We start from the raw sequence: 13,108 nt of genomic DNA on the forward strand, positions 1-13,108 counted from the left end.
AGAATATGCAGAACTGCTGTGATTTTTAACGTTTTATTTATTTTTGAGACAGAGAGAGACAGAGCATGAACGGGGGAGGGGCAGAGAGAGAGGGAGACACAGAATCGGAAGCAGGCTCCAGGCTCTGAGCCATCAGCCCAGAGCCCGACGCGGGGCTCGAACTCATGGACCGCGAGATCGTGACCTGAGCCGAAGTCGGCCGCTTAACCGACTGAGCCACCCAGGCGCCCCACTGCTGTGATTTTTAAGGCCAGCTTGGAAAATGTGATACAGCTTCCATCTCACTTTCTTTCTCTAGGGAAGCTCACCCTTAGAACCCAGCCACCACGTTTTGAGGAATCCCAGGCTACCTAGTGAGTCTTCATGTAGATACTCCAGCTGAGACTAGCCAACGTCCTAGCCAAAGGCCAGCTTCAACAGCCAAACACGTGCATGAACAAGCCTTTAGATGATTCTAGTCTCCAGCTTCCAGTTATGCCAGCTGATGCCAAACGAAGAAGAAATGAGTTGCCCTACTATGCTTTGCCTAAACTAAAGATTGGTGAACAAGATAAATGCTGTTTTGAACTACTAGGCTTTGAGGTGGCTTATTATGCAGCAGTAAATTACTACCACAGATACTGATACTAAAAATGGTGTGCTGCTATTCAAAAAACCTAAAACTAAACTTCCTTTGAACCAGGAGGTAGGTGGAACCTGGAAAGATGTAGAAAAGCATAAGAATGAGACCCAAAAAGGGCCTCCACGAGACACTTAGTGGAAGCCTGATGGCCTGTGAAGAGGCTGACAGCAAGGGTTTCTAAGCAAGTGAAGAAAATGACACTGGAGGAAAGGGAAGTCATGCTACAAAATACCTGAGAGTAAACAGATAGGAAAGAGAAACTAAAGAAAGACTATGCAACTGAAAGGAACCAGGACTTAGTGGGTTCAAGTATCTGTTTCTCATTTACAGCCTCTCTACGTGTGGAACTATCAAATAATGCTGACATGAAGAAATGGCTTTTGGGTTACGAGAAAATCCAGGGTGCTACCAGGAAAACAGAAAGATTTAAGGTATGCCTCCAAATCTTTAGGGATCTTAAGAGTATAAGATTTTTTTTTTTTAAAGTAGGTTCCACACCCGACATGGGGCTTAAACTCAGCACCCAGAGATCAAGTGTCACATGCTCTACCAACTGAGCCAGCCAGGAGCCCCAAGAGTAGACGAATTTTAAAGGCATCGTCATATAAGAGCTTCACAGGAAACCTGAAGCGAAAAGCTGATCTCAAAAGGACTTGGGAGGGTCGCTTTGCTAAAACACGGCATGAAATCCAGTAATAATTACAGAAAACTAAAAAAAGGTAAGAGATTTATAGTAGCAAACATACTATTTGCTAGCTTGGACTAAAAGAGACCAAATCGTGCAAAATGAAAAGAGGCCTTTGGGTCTTAGAAGTCCCACAGGGAGGAAGCAGGATGAAAAAACAGCTGCAAATACAGGTCATTCCTTATGAAAAGGAAGGAACCAAGAGCTCAAAGAGTAAAGAAAGGGAAGAGACATGGAGAAAGTATTCCCGTGGTTAGGACTAAGTCCTAGCTTAAGAACTGACAGCATGCATCAGGCTATATTTCAAAACTCTTATGGACTAGGGTGCTTCCCATCTTCTTTTTCTGAATGGGAGAGTCTTCAGCAGTTGACCAGAATGTTGCATTTGTGAGTGGCAAATAACTGTCTCTTTTGTTCTCAAGTCCTCATATTGAGAACACTTGCACTCAAGGGGCTATACTTTAGATACCATAACCCAGGCAGCTTATCCCCACTGCACCTGATTAAGATGGTAAGATCTTGGACTCAAGCCTTGAACCTGATGCCATGATAACTGAAACTTGCAGGAGGTATTGGAGGGGGAGGGGAGTGAATGTATTTTTCAGGTGGGAGGAATACAAACATTTGTGGCCAGTGGGTAAATTATACTGCTTTTTAAAGGTGTCCATAGGTTTCAAATATTAATTCCATAAAAAAAAAGACCATGGTACAACCTTAGTGACTTGCTCCTAATGAACAGAATATGTGACTATGATGCTGTGTGTATTCCAAGCCTAGGTGACAAAAGGCGATACAGCTTCTGCCTTGCTCTGTATCTCAGGCTGCTTACTTGGAATCTAGCTCCCCATCTAGTGAGGAAGTCTAGGCCACAAAGAGGGTCTAGGTGTGTCAGTTTAAGTGTTTCTGCTGCCTCCTGAACTGCAGTCCCAGGCAACAGCCAGCATCAACAACCAGACGTTAGTGAACAAGTCTTCAAATGGATCCAGCCCCAAATCTTTCAGTTGCCCCACCTGAAGCTGAGCGGGGCAGACACTAGCTGTCCTGGCACACTTTTCCTAACAGATTTGTGAACAAAAGAAATCTAACCTTTGGGGAGTTTGTTAAGAAGAAACAAAAATGATAAATGGAACAGTGGATGAAAAAAAAGAGATAAGACACATAAACTTGTATAGGAGAAGTTGGTCTCCATTAAAGTAGGATGCAATAAATGTTAAGATTAATTTATTAACAACCAACCGTGCTAATGAGAAGAAGCAGATAACTAGAAGCAAGATCTAAGAAGTTTTTCTCTCAGTTTTTCCCCAGTTAGGATCATATTAGCTGTTCATTTTCCATATATGGCCTTTATTATGTCGAGGTATGGTTCCTCTAAGCCTACTTTGTTGAGGTGTGCTGCTATTCAAAACATCCATCATGACCATATGGTCCTGTCAATCGATGCAGAAAAGGCCTTTGACAAAATTCAGCACCCTTTCTTAATAAAAACCCTTGAGAAAGTCGGGATAGTGGGAACATACTTAAAGATCATAAAAGCCGTTTATGAAAAGCCCACAGCTAACATCATCCTGAATGGGGAAAAACTGAGAGCTTTTTCCCTGAGATCAGGAACACGACAGGGATGCCCACTCTCACCGCTGTTGTTTAACATAGTGTTGGAAGTTCTAGCATCAGCAATCAGACAACAAAAGGAAATCGAAGGCATCAAAATTGGCAAAGATGAAGTCAAGCTTTCACTTTTTGCAGATGACATGATATTATACATGGAAAATCCGATGGACTCCACCAAAAGTCTGCTAGAACTGATACATGAATTTAGCAGAGTTGCAGGATACAAAATCAATGTACATAAATCAGTTGCATTCTTATACACTAACAATGAAGCAACAGAAAGACAAATAAAGAAACTGATCCCATTCACAATTGCACCAAGAAGCATAAAATATCTAGGAATAAATCTAACCAAAGATGTAAAAGATCTGTATGCTGAAAACTATAGAAACCTTATGAAGGTAATTGAAGAAGATATAAAGAAATGGAAAGACATTCCTGCTCATGGATTGGAAGAATAAATATTGTCAAAATGTCAATACTACCCAAAGCTATCTACACATTCAATGCAATCCCAATCAAAATTGCACCAGCCTTCTTCTCGAAACTAGAACAAGCAATCCTAAAATTCATATGGAACCACAAAAGGCCCCGAATAGCCAAAGTAATTTTGAAGAAGAGGACCAAAGCAGGAGGCATCACAATCCCAGACTTTAGCCTCTACTACAAAGCTGTCATCATCAAGACAGCATGGTATTGGCACAAAAACAGACACATAGACCAATGGAATAGAATAGAAACCCCAGAACTAGACCCACAAACGTATGGCCAACTAATCTTTGACAAAGCAGGAAAGAATATCCAATGGAAAAAAGACAGTCTCTTTAACAAATGGTGCTGGGAGAACTGGACAGCAACATGCAGAAGGTTGAAACTAGACCACTTTCTCACACCATTCACAAAAATAAACTCAAAATGGATAAAGGACCTGAATGTGAGACAGGAAAGCATCCAAACCCTAGAGGAGAAAGCAGGAAAAGACCTCTCTGAACTCAGCCGTAGCAATCTCTTACTCGACACATCCCCAAAGGCAAGGGAATTAAAAGCAAAAATGAATTACTGGGACCTTATGAAGATAAAAAGCTTCTGTACAGCAAACGAAACAACCAACAAAACTAAAAGGCAACCAACGGAATGGGAAAAGATGTTTGCAAATGAAATATCGGACAAAGGGCTAGTATCCAAAATCTATAAAGAGGTCACCAAACTCCACACCCGAAAAACAAATAACCCAGTGAAGAAATGGGCAGAAAACATGAATAGACACTTCTCTAAAGAAGACATCCGGATGGCCAACAGGCACATGAAAAGATGCTCAACGTCACTCCTTATCAGGGAAATACAAATCAAAACCACACTCAGATATCACCTCACACCAGTCAGAGTGGCCAAAATGAACAAATCAGGAGACTATAGATGCTGGCGAGGATGTGGAGAAACGGGAACCCTCTTGCACTGTTGGTGGGAAGGCAAATTGGTGCAGCCACTCTGGAAAACACTGTGGAGGTTCCTCAGAAAATTAAAAATAGACCTACCCTATGACCCAGCAATAGCACTGCTAGGAATTTCCCCAAGGGATACAGGAGTACTGATGCATAGGGGCACTTGTACCCCGATGTTTATAGCAGCACTCTCAACAATAGCCAAATTATGGAAAGAGCCTAAATGTCCATCAACTGATGAATGGATAAAGAAATTGTGGTTTATATACACAATGGAGTACTACAGGGCAATGAGAAAGAACGAAATATGGCCCTTCGTGGCAATGTGGATGGAACTGGAGAGTGTGATGTTAAGTGAAATAAGCCATACAGAGAAAGACAGATCCCATATGTTTTCACTCTTATGTGGATCCTGAGAAACTTGACAGAAACCCATGGGGGAGGGGAAGGGAAAAAAAAAAGAGGTTAGAGCGGGAGAGAGCCAAAGCATGAGAGACTCTTCAAAACTGAGAACAAACTGAGGGTTGAGGGGGGGTGGGAGGGAGGGGAGGGTGGGTGATGGGTATTGGGGAGGGCACCTTTTGGCATGAGCACTGGGTGTTGTATGGAAACCATTTTGACAATAAATTTCATATATTGAAAAAAAATAAAATAAAAATAAATAAATAAAATGAAAAAGAAAACATCCATCATGAATGGATGTTATAGTTTGTTATAGTTTGTCAAATTATTTTTCTGCATCTATTGCAATGATATGATTTTATGCTTTTTTTGAAAATTAATATGAGGTATCACATTCATTGATTTGCAAATATTGAACCACCCCTGCAAACCAGGGATAAATCCCATTTGGTTACACTGAATGATTTTTTTTAATGTTTATTTATTTTTGAGAAAAAGCACAAGCAGGGGAGGGACAGAGAGAGATGGAAACACAGAATCTGAAATAGGCTCCAGGGTCCAAGCTGTCAACAGAGCCTGAAACTGGGCTCAAACCGACGGACCATGAGATCGTAACCTGAGCTGAAGTTGGATGCTTACCTGACTAAGCCACCCAGCTGCCCCTGCCCCTGGTGAATGATTTTTTAATGTATTGTTGGATTCAGTTTGCTTATTTTCTTGAAGATTTTTGCATGTTCATCAGAGATGCTGGCCTGTAATTCTCTTTGCGGTGTCTTTATCTGGTTTTGGTATCAGGGTAAAGCTGGCATAGAATGAATTTGGAAATTTCCCTTCCTTTTATGTTTTTCTGGAACAATTTGAAAAGGACAGGTTAAACTTTTTCTTTTTTCTTTCTTTCTTTCTTTCTTTCTTTCTTTCTTTCTTTCTTTCTTTCTTTCTTTCTTTCTTTCTTTCTTTTTTGGTATTAGCTCTTCTTTACATGTTAAAATTTACATCTGAAGTCATCTGGTCCTAGACTTGTGTTTGTTGAGAGTTTTTTGATTCCTGATTCAGTTTCCTTGCTGGTTATTGATGTTTTTTTTCAAATTTCTATTTCTTCTTGTTTTAGTTTGGTAAGTTATATGTTTCTAGGAATTTATTCATTTCTTCTAAGTTGTCCAATTTGTTGGCATACAGTTTTTCACAATATTCTCTCATAAATGTTTGTATCTCTGTGGTGTTGGTTCTTATTTCTACTCTCACATTTGTGGTTTTATTTATTTCGGTCTTTTCTATTTTCTTGTTGATTACTCTGGCTAACGCCTTATCAGTTTTATTAATTTTCACAAAGAACCAGCTCTAGGTTTCATTGATCTGTTCTAGTTTTATCTGTTTTTTGTTTGTCTATCATTCATTTCTGCTTTAATCTCTTTTTTAATTTTATTTTGAGAGAGACCACACATGAGTGGGGGATGGGCAGAGAGAGAGAGAGAGAGAGAGAGAATCCCAGACAGGTTCCATGCTGCCAGCAGAGAGCCTAACACGGGGCTCGATCTCACTACTGTGGGATCATGACCTGAGCCAAAATCGAGAGTCAGACACTTAACCAGTGAAGCCACCCAAGGGCCCCCTGCTCTGATCATTATTACTTGCTTTCTTCTGCTGGCTTCAGGCTTCATTTGTCGTTCTTTTTCTAGCTCCTTTAGGTGTAAGGTTATGTTGTTTGAAATTTTTCTTGCTTCTTGAAGTAGGCTTATATTGCTTTGTACTTCCCTCTTAGGACTACTTTTGCAGCATCTCAAAGGTTTCAGACCATTGTTTTCTCATTTCCATTTGTATACATGTATTTTTTAAAATTTCTTCTTGTATTTCCTGCTTAACCCATTCCAGTGTAGTAGCACGTTATTTAACCTGCATGTATTGTTTTTTAATAATTAAGGCCTGTTTTTTGTTTGTGATCCATTCTTGAGAATATTCCATGTACACTTGAAAACAACGTGTATTCTGTTTTAGGATGGAACGTTCTGAAAAAATCTCTTAAATCCAATCTGGTCCTGTCTGCCATTCAAAGCCATTCTTTCTTTCTTTCTTTTTTTTTTTTTTTTAATATATGAAATTTATTGTCACATTTGCTTCCATACAACACCCAGTGCCCATCCCAACAGGTGCCCTCCTCAATACCCATCACCCACCCTCTGCTCCCTCCCACCCCCCATCAGCCCTCAGTTTGTTCTCAGTTTTTAAGAGTGTCTTATGCTTTGGCTCTCTCCCACTCTAACCTCTTTTTTTTTCCTTCCCCTCCCCCATGGGTTCCTGTTAAGCTTCTCAGGATCCACAAAAGAGTGAACACATATGGTATCTGTCTTTCTCTGTATGGCTCAAAGCCACTCTTTCTTTGGTGATTTTCTGTTAAGATGTATTTTTTGGTGATTTTTTTAACTAAGATCTATTGATGTAAATGGGGTGTTAAATTACCCTAGTACTGTATTATTATCAATTAGTTCTTTTATGTTGGTTATTGTTTTATGTACTTGAGTGCTCTCATGGTGGGTGCATAAATATTTACAATTGTTAGATCTTCCTATTGGAATTATTATGATATAGTAGCATTCTTTGGCTCTTGCTACAGTCTTTGTTTTTGGTTAAGTTTATTTATTTTGAGAGAGACAGAGTTGGGGAGGGACATAGAAAGGGGGGGAGAAAATTTCAAGCAGCCTCCATGCTGTCAGCCTGGAGCCCAACATGGGGCTCAAAGCCACCAGCCATAAGATCATGATCTGAGCCAAGACCTAGTCGGTCGCTCAAATGACTGAGGCACCCAGGTGCCCCACAATGTTTGTTTTAAGGACTCTTTTGTCTAACAAAAGTATCGCTACTTTTTCTTTTAACGTGATAAATTTTTCTCCATCCCCTCGTTTCCATTTGTTTTGAATAGAATTTATTGTCAACTTGGCTAACATACAGGGTGTACAGTGTGCTCTTGGTTTTGGGGGTAGATTCCTGTGGTTCATCACTTATAGACAACACCCAGGGCTCATCCCAACAAGTGCCCTCCTCAATGCCCACCACCCACTTTCCTTTCTCACCCACCGCTCCCCCCATCAACCCTCTATTTGTTCTCTGCATTCAAGAGTCTCCTATGGTTTGCCCCTCTCCTTCTCTGTTTGTAACTACTTTTCCCCTTCCCTTCCCCCACGGTCTTCTGTTAAGTTTCTCAAGTTCCACATATGAGCGGAAACTTATGATATCTGTCATTCTGTGACTTATTTCATGTAGCATAATACCTTCCAGTTCCATCCACATTGCAACAGATAGCACGATTTCACCCTTTCTCCTTGCCAGGTAGTATTCCAGTGTATATATAAACCACATCTCTTTACCCACTCACCAGTTGATGGGCATTTAGGCTCTTTCCACAATCTGGCTGTTGTTGAAAGCACTGCTTTAGACATTGGAGTACATGTGCCCCTATGAATCACCACTCCTGTATCCTTTGCATAAATTCCCAGTAGTGCTCTTGAGGGGTCATAGGGTAGTTCTATTTTCAATTGTTTTTGAGGAACCTCCGCACTGTTTTCCAGAGCGGCTGCACCAGTTTGCATTACCACCAACAGTGCAAGCATCCCCTCACTTTTAATCTGCAGGTGTCTTTATGTCTAAAATGAGGTTTTTATAGGCAGCATACAGATGGGTCGTGTTTTTTAATCCATCCTGTCACCCTAGGTCTTTTGGTTGGAGTGTTTATTGCATTTATATATAAAATAATTATTGACAGGTATCTATTTATTGTCATTTTACTACTTGTTTTGTGGTTGTTTCTGGAGATTTTCTCAAATCCTTTATTGTTTTTCTCTCTTTGATGTCTTTCTAATTTGCTTTAATGATATATTTGGATTTCTTTCTCTTTATTCTTTGCATGTTTATTAGTGGGTGTTGGTATATGATAAGCATTAATTTGTATATCACCTCCTCTGCATGTAGCAGTCTATATTAAGTTGATGGTCAATGAAGTTAGAACTCATTTTTTTTCTCCTCCCCATGGTTTAGATAAGCTATTATATTGTACATCCTTTTTGGGGGCATTCCTTGACTGATTTGTTTACAGAAATATACATTTTTACTGCTTTTACATTTTCTGCCTTTATACTGTCACTTTTGATCTCTCCTTTCCACTCAGAGTTCCCGATAATATTTCTTACAGGCTGATTTAGTGGTCACAAACTCCTTCCATTTTTGTTTGTCTGAGAAGTTCTTTACCTCTCCTTCTATCATGAATGATAGCCTTACTGGATAGAGTATATTTGGCTGCAGATTTTTCTCATTCAGCACTTTGAATATATCATGCCTTTTCCTTATGCCTTGCAAAGTTTCTATTGAAAAATCTCCTGCTAGCCTTGTGGGTTTCTCCTTGGAAGTTAATGACTTGTTTTGCTGCTTTTAAGATTTGTAGCAGTGGGGCGCCTGCGTGGCTCAGTCGGTTAAGCATGACTTGATCTTAGCTCAAGTCGTGACCACGCAGTTCCTGGGTTCAAGCCTCCAGTGGGCTCTGCACTGACAGCACAGAGAGAGTGCTTGGGATCCTCTCTCTCTCTCTCTCTCTCTCTCTCTCTCTCTGCCCCTCCCCTGCTTGTGTCTGCGTTCTGTCACAGAATAATCAAAAGCAAAAACAAAACAAAACAAATAACAAAACACTAAAAAAAAAGATGTTAGCAGTATATTTTGCAAATTTAATTACAACATGTCTTGGGTGTTGATTTTGATGGAAGTTCTCTGTGTCTCCTAGATCTCAATGTCTGTTTTCTTCTCCACATTAGGGAATTTTTCAGTTATTTTGTCTTCAAGTCAATTATCTGTCCCCTTCTCTCTGTCTTCTTCTTCTGGGACTCCTATCATATGAATGTTTTTACATTTGACGGAGACACCGAGTTCCTTAAGTCTATTCTTCATTGGATAATTCTTCTTTGTCTTCTTCAGCTTCATTGTTTTCCATTACTTTGTCTTCTAGGTCATTAATTTGCTCCTCTGCTTCTTCCAGCTTGCTGTTCATTTTACTGCACTCTTCATCTCTGATCCTTGAACTCTTTTATGTCTGTGGTAAGGGTCTCACTGATGTCTTCCATTCTTTTCTCAAGTCCACTGAATATCCTTATGATCATGGTTTTAAATTCTCCATTAGGCGTGCTATTTACATCTGTCCCATTTCGGTGTCTGGCCATGGCCTTATCCTGTTCTTTCATTTGGATAAATGCCTCTGTCTTTTCATTTTGTCTAAGTATCTGACAGCTTCTGTGTCTTAAAGAAGCCAGTTATGTCACCTGCTCCCGAAAGTAATGGACTGAGGAAAAAGACGTCATGTAATGCCTAGGGTCTAGCACTTCAGGGAGTGTCACCAGTGTGTGCTGCATGTGTCCTGCTGTTGTGTTCTGGCTATGCTATCCTTCAGGCCAGTCGTCTGCAGAGGCTCTCCTTGCCTGGTCTGGTGAGTGTTTGGTCCCTGACCTGAATGTAGTGAGTTTTAACTAGGTGTGCTCTGGTCTGCTTAGGAAATGAGACCTGTCACCACCTCTACTGGAACTGAGGCCAAGGGAAACCCTCTGGTTGGGAGATGTAGTGTGGGCAGGTGTTTGTCCTGGTCTTTTGGGGGAGGGGTCTGCTGTGCTGCAACTCAAGCAAGAGTGATTGAGAAGGGTAGTTCCACCAGAGGGCAAGGGGGTGGTGCTTGGTGTAAGCAAGTTAGGTAGCCAGTGTTAGCAATGCACTGCTTCCTGCAGGTGGCTTTATGTTTGTGGTGAGGGGCAGGAGAAGGAGATGGTGCCAGCCAGCGGCTTTGTTCCTACAGACAGGTCTCTCTGAACTTTGCCTCTGAGGGACGTGCTCTGAGAAGAGCAAATAATCTCCCCACTGTGTGCCCCAGGCACTCTTCAGATCACTGTATCCATGCTGTATGCTCCCACGTTGTTTGCCTGCCCTCTGCCCAAGAGCAGTGCAGTACCTCAGGGCTCTATCCCAGCTAAACCGGATGCCCTTTAAAACTCCAGACTTTAAGCACTACTGGTGGCAAGAACTCACGCAATTCAGTCCCTCTTGTTTTCCAAGCCAGTGGGTATGGGGAAATGTTCTCTTTGTGCGTTCCCCTGTGCGTTCCTCTCTCTCTCACCCTTATCCACAACCTCGACTCCCTCCCCTCTGCAGCAGCCAGGATCGGTTTCTCTTCTAGACGACATTTCTGCATCAAGGACCTTCTTTGATGTGGCCTCTTCTCTCCCTTTTGTTGTGGAGTTTGTTCTGTCAGTCTTCAGGTCGATTTCTGGGGTATTCAGGGTGAGCTGATTGTTATCTAGTTGTATTCGTGGGATGAGGCAAGCCTAGAGTCCTCCTACTCCTCTGCCATCTTCCTGTGTCTAAGAAAGTTTCCTAAGATTCCCTTCACTTACAACAATTCTTACAAGTAGGCAGGAATGCCTCTTTAGAATTTCCCCTCAAGTGAAGGTAGAAGCACAGAGACATATGATTTGAAGCACAATAGTTGAAAAACTAGAAAGAGTCAATCTGATAACCAAAATTGGGCCTTTGATCTGATTTCAATTAAAGGGAATAGGCAGCTTTGAGTATTTTTTAATCCATTGAATACTCAATCTTCATTCTCCTTCCCTCAGTGAGGAAATAAAGAGAATGTTATGAAATCATTTTTCATCTTCTCAGTAGCACAACAAATGTACTGTCCTTTAGCACTACTTCAATTAACTGCACATTCTCCTTTACCTTACTCCAACCTTGCTTGTGGGGGGAGGTAAGACCATTTCATCTTTGTGTTGTCCCACAATGCTTCTCCATATCATACAAGCTGGCTTCAAAAATTTTTTGTCATTCAAATTACCAATCTACTATTTGTCTCTGATAAATCAACATAATACTACCTCACTTTGTACAGCTGAATTATTTGAATGATGTAATGTATATTCCATTAATTATATGCTGAGCTATAACGCATAGCTATGCATATCTTTCTATTTAAGTGAAAGAAAGCCATACAGGCTACTGTGTTTTCCAAGAATGTAGGATCTGTGCCAAGAATAGGATTAACACCAGTGTTACACACAAGAACCAGGTCAGAAGAGGATCTCATTGTGAATTGCAAGATGATGGATTAGCAAGATTGCTTAACAGGAAAGAGGAATAGCCCAGAGTTAATCTTTTCCTTCCTAGATGGTGAAAAGTATGGGTGAGTCTATGCATTATAATGAGAGAATAAAATATAATGAAGTAAGTGGTAGACTGAGTCAAGACATCCTATGGCCAAGATTTGATGGAAATGAAAGTTGACAGCACTGACTGAGAGACTAAAAGTTGGCACAGGCAGGGAACATGGGTGGCTCAGTCAGTTGAGCCTCAACCTCTCAGGTCATGATCCCAGGGTCATGGGATCAAGACTCCTGTCAGCCTTCACACTAAGTGTGAAACCTGATAAAAATTATCTCTCTTCTCTCTTCTCTCTCTCTCTCTCTCTCTCCCACACACACACCCACATCCTGCTTGTGTATGCTCTAAAAAACAATAAAATAAATAAAATAAAAATATAAAAATAAATAAGTAAATAAGTAAATAAATAAATAAATAAATAAATAAAGTCTGAACACACTAAAGAAAGAGCATTTTAACTTTTTGAGCCTGACTTCACATCGAGTCATGGGGTCAGCAAGGCATAGGCTGGCGAAAGGGTCCTTCAGGAAGCAAAAATCTCTATAGGTGCAAAGTTAAGTTCTACTACATTGACTTTTTATTATTACATAAGTGACTGGTAATTTGCAAGATAACTAGGAAAAAGTTTTCATAAAATTTGATACGGTACTGGCATAAGGACAGACATATAGACCAATGTATTAACATTGAGAATCTAAAAATAAACTCTCACGTTACAGTGAACTGATTTACCACAAGGGTGCCAGACAATTAAATGGAATGAGAATAGTTACAGTATTGTAACAATTGTAACAAATGGTACTGGGACAAATGGATATCCACATGCAAAGTAATAAAATCAGACCTCTACCCCATAGCATATATACAAAATTAACTTAAAATCTAAGAGCTAAAATGATAAAATTCTTAGACAAAAGCTGACGTGTATATGTTTGTGACTGGATTTGGCAATGATTTCTTAGACATGACACCAAAAGACAAAAGCGGATTAAGTTTACTTCATCAAAATTAAAAACTTCTATGCTTCAAATATCACCATCAAGAAAGTGAAAAGGCAAGTGACTAAATAGGAGAAAATACCTGACAATCCCATATCTGCTAAGGGATTGGTATGTAGGCTATTTAAATAACTCTTCCAATAATGAAAAGACAATCCAATATAAAAACGGG

General features: G+C 40.4%; 1 protein-coding gene across 1 annotated transcript in view; it reads right to left on the reverse strand.

Annotated features, from left to right (window-relative positions):
* LOC122236289 (ankyrin repeat domain-containing protein 26-like) overlaps window positions 1-13,108 on the reverse strand; it is a 71,267-nt gene that overhangs the window by 10,831 nt on the left and 47,328 nt on the right. The window lies entirely within an intron of this gene.

Source organism: Panthera tigris (genome assembly GCF_018350195.1).
Source record: "Panthera tigris isolate Pti1 chromosome F2 unlocalized genomic scaffold, P.tigris_Pti1_mat1.1 chrF2_random_Un_scaffold_112, whole genome shotgun sequence".
Taxonomy (NCBI): domain Eukaryota; kingdom Metazoa; phylum Chordata; class Mammalia; order Carnivora; family Felidae; genus Panthera; species Panthera tigris.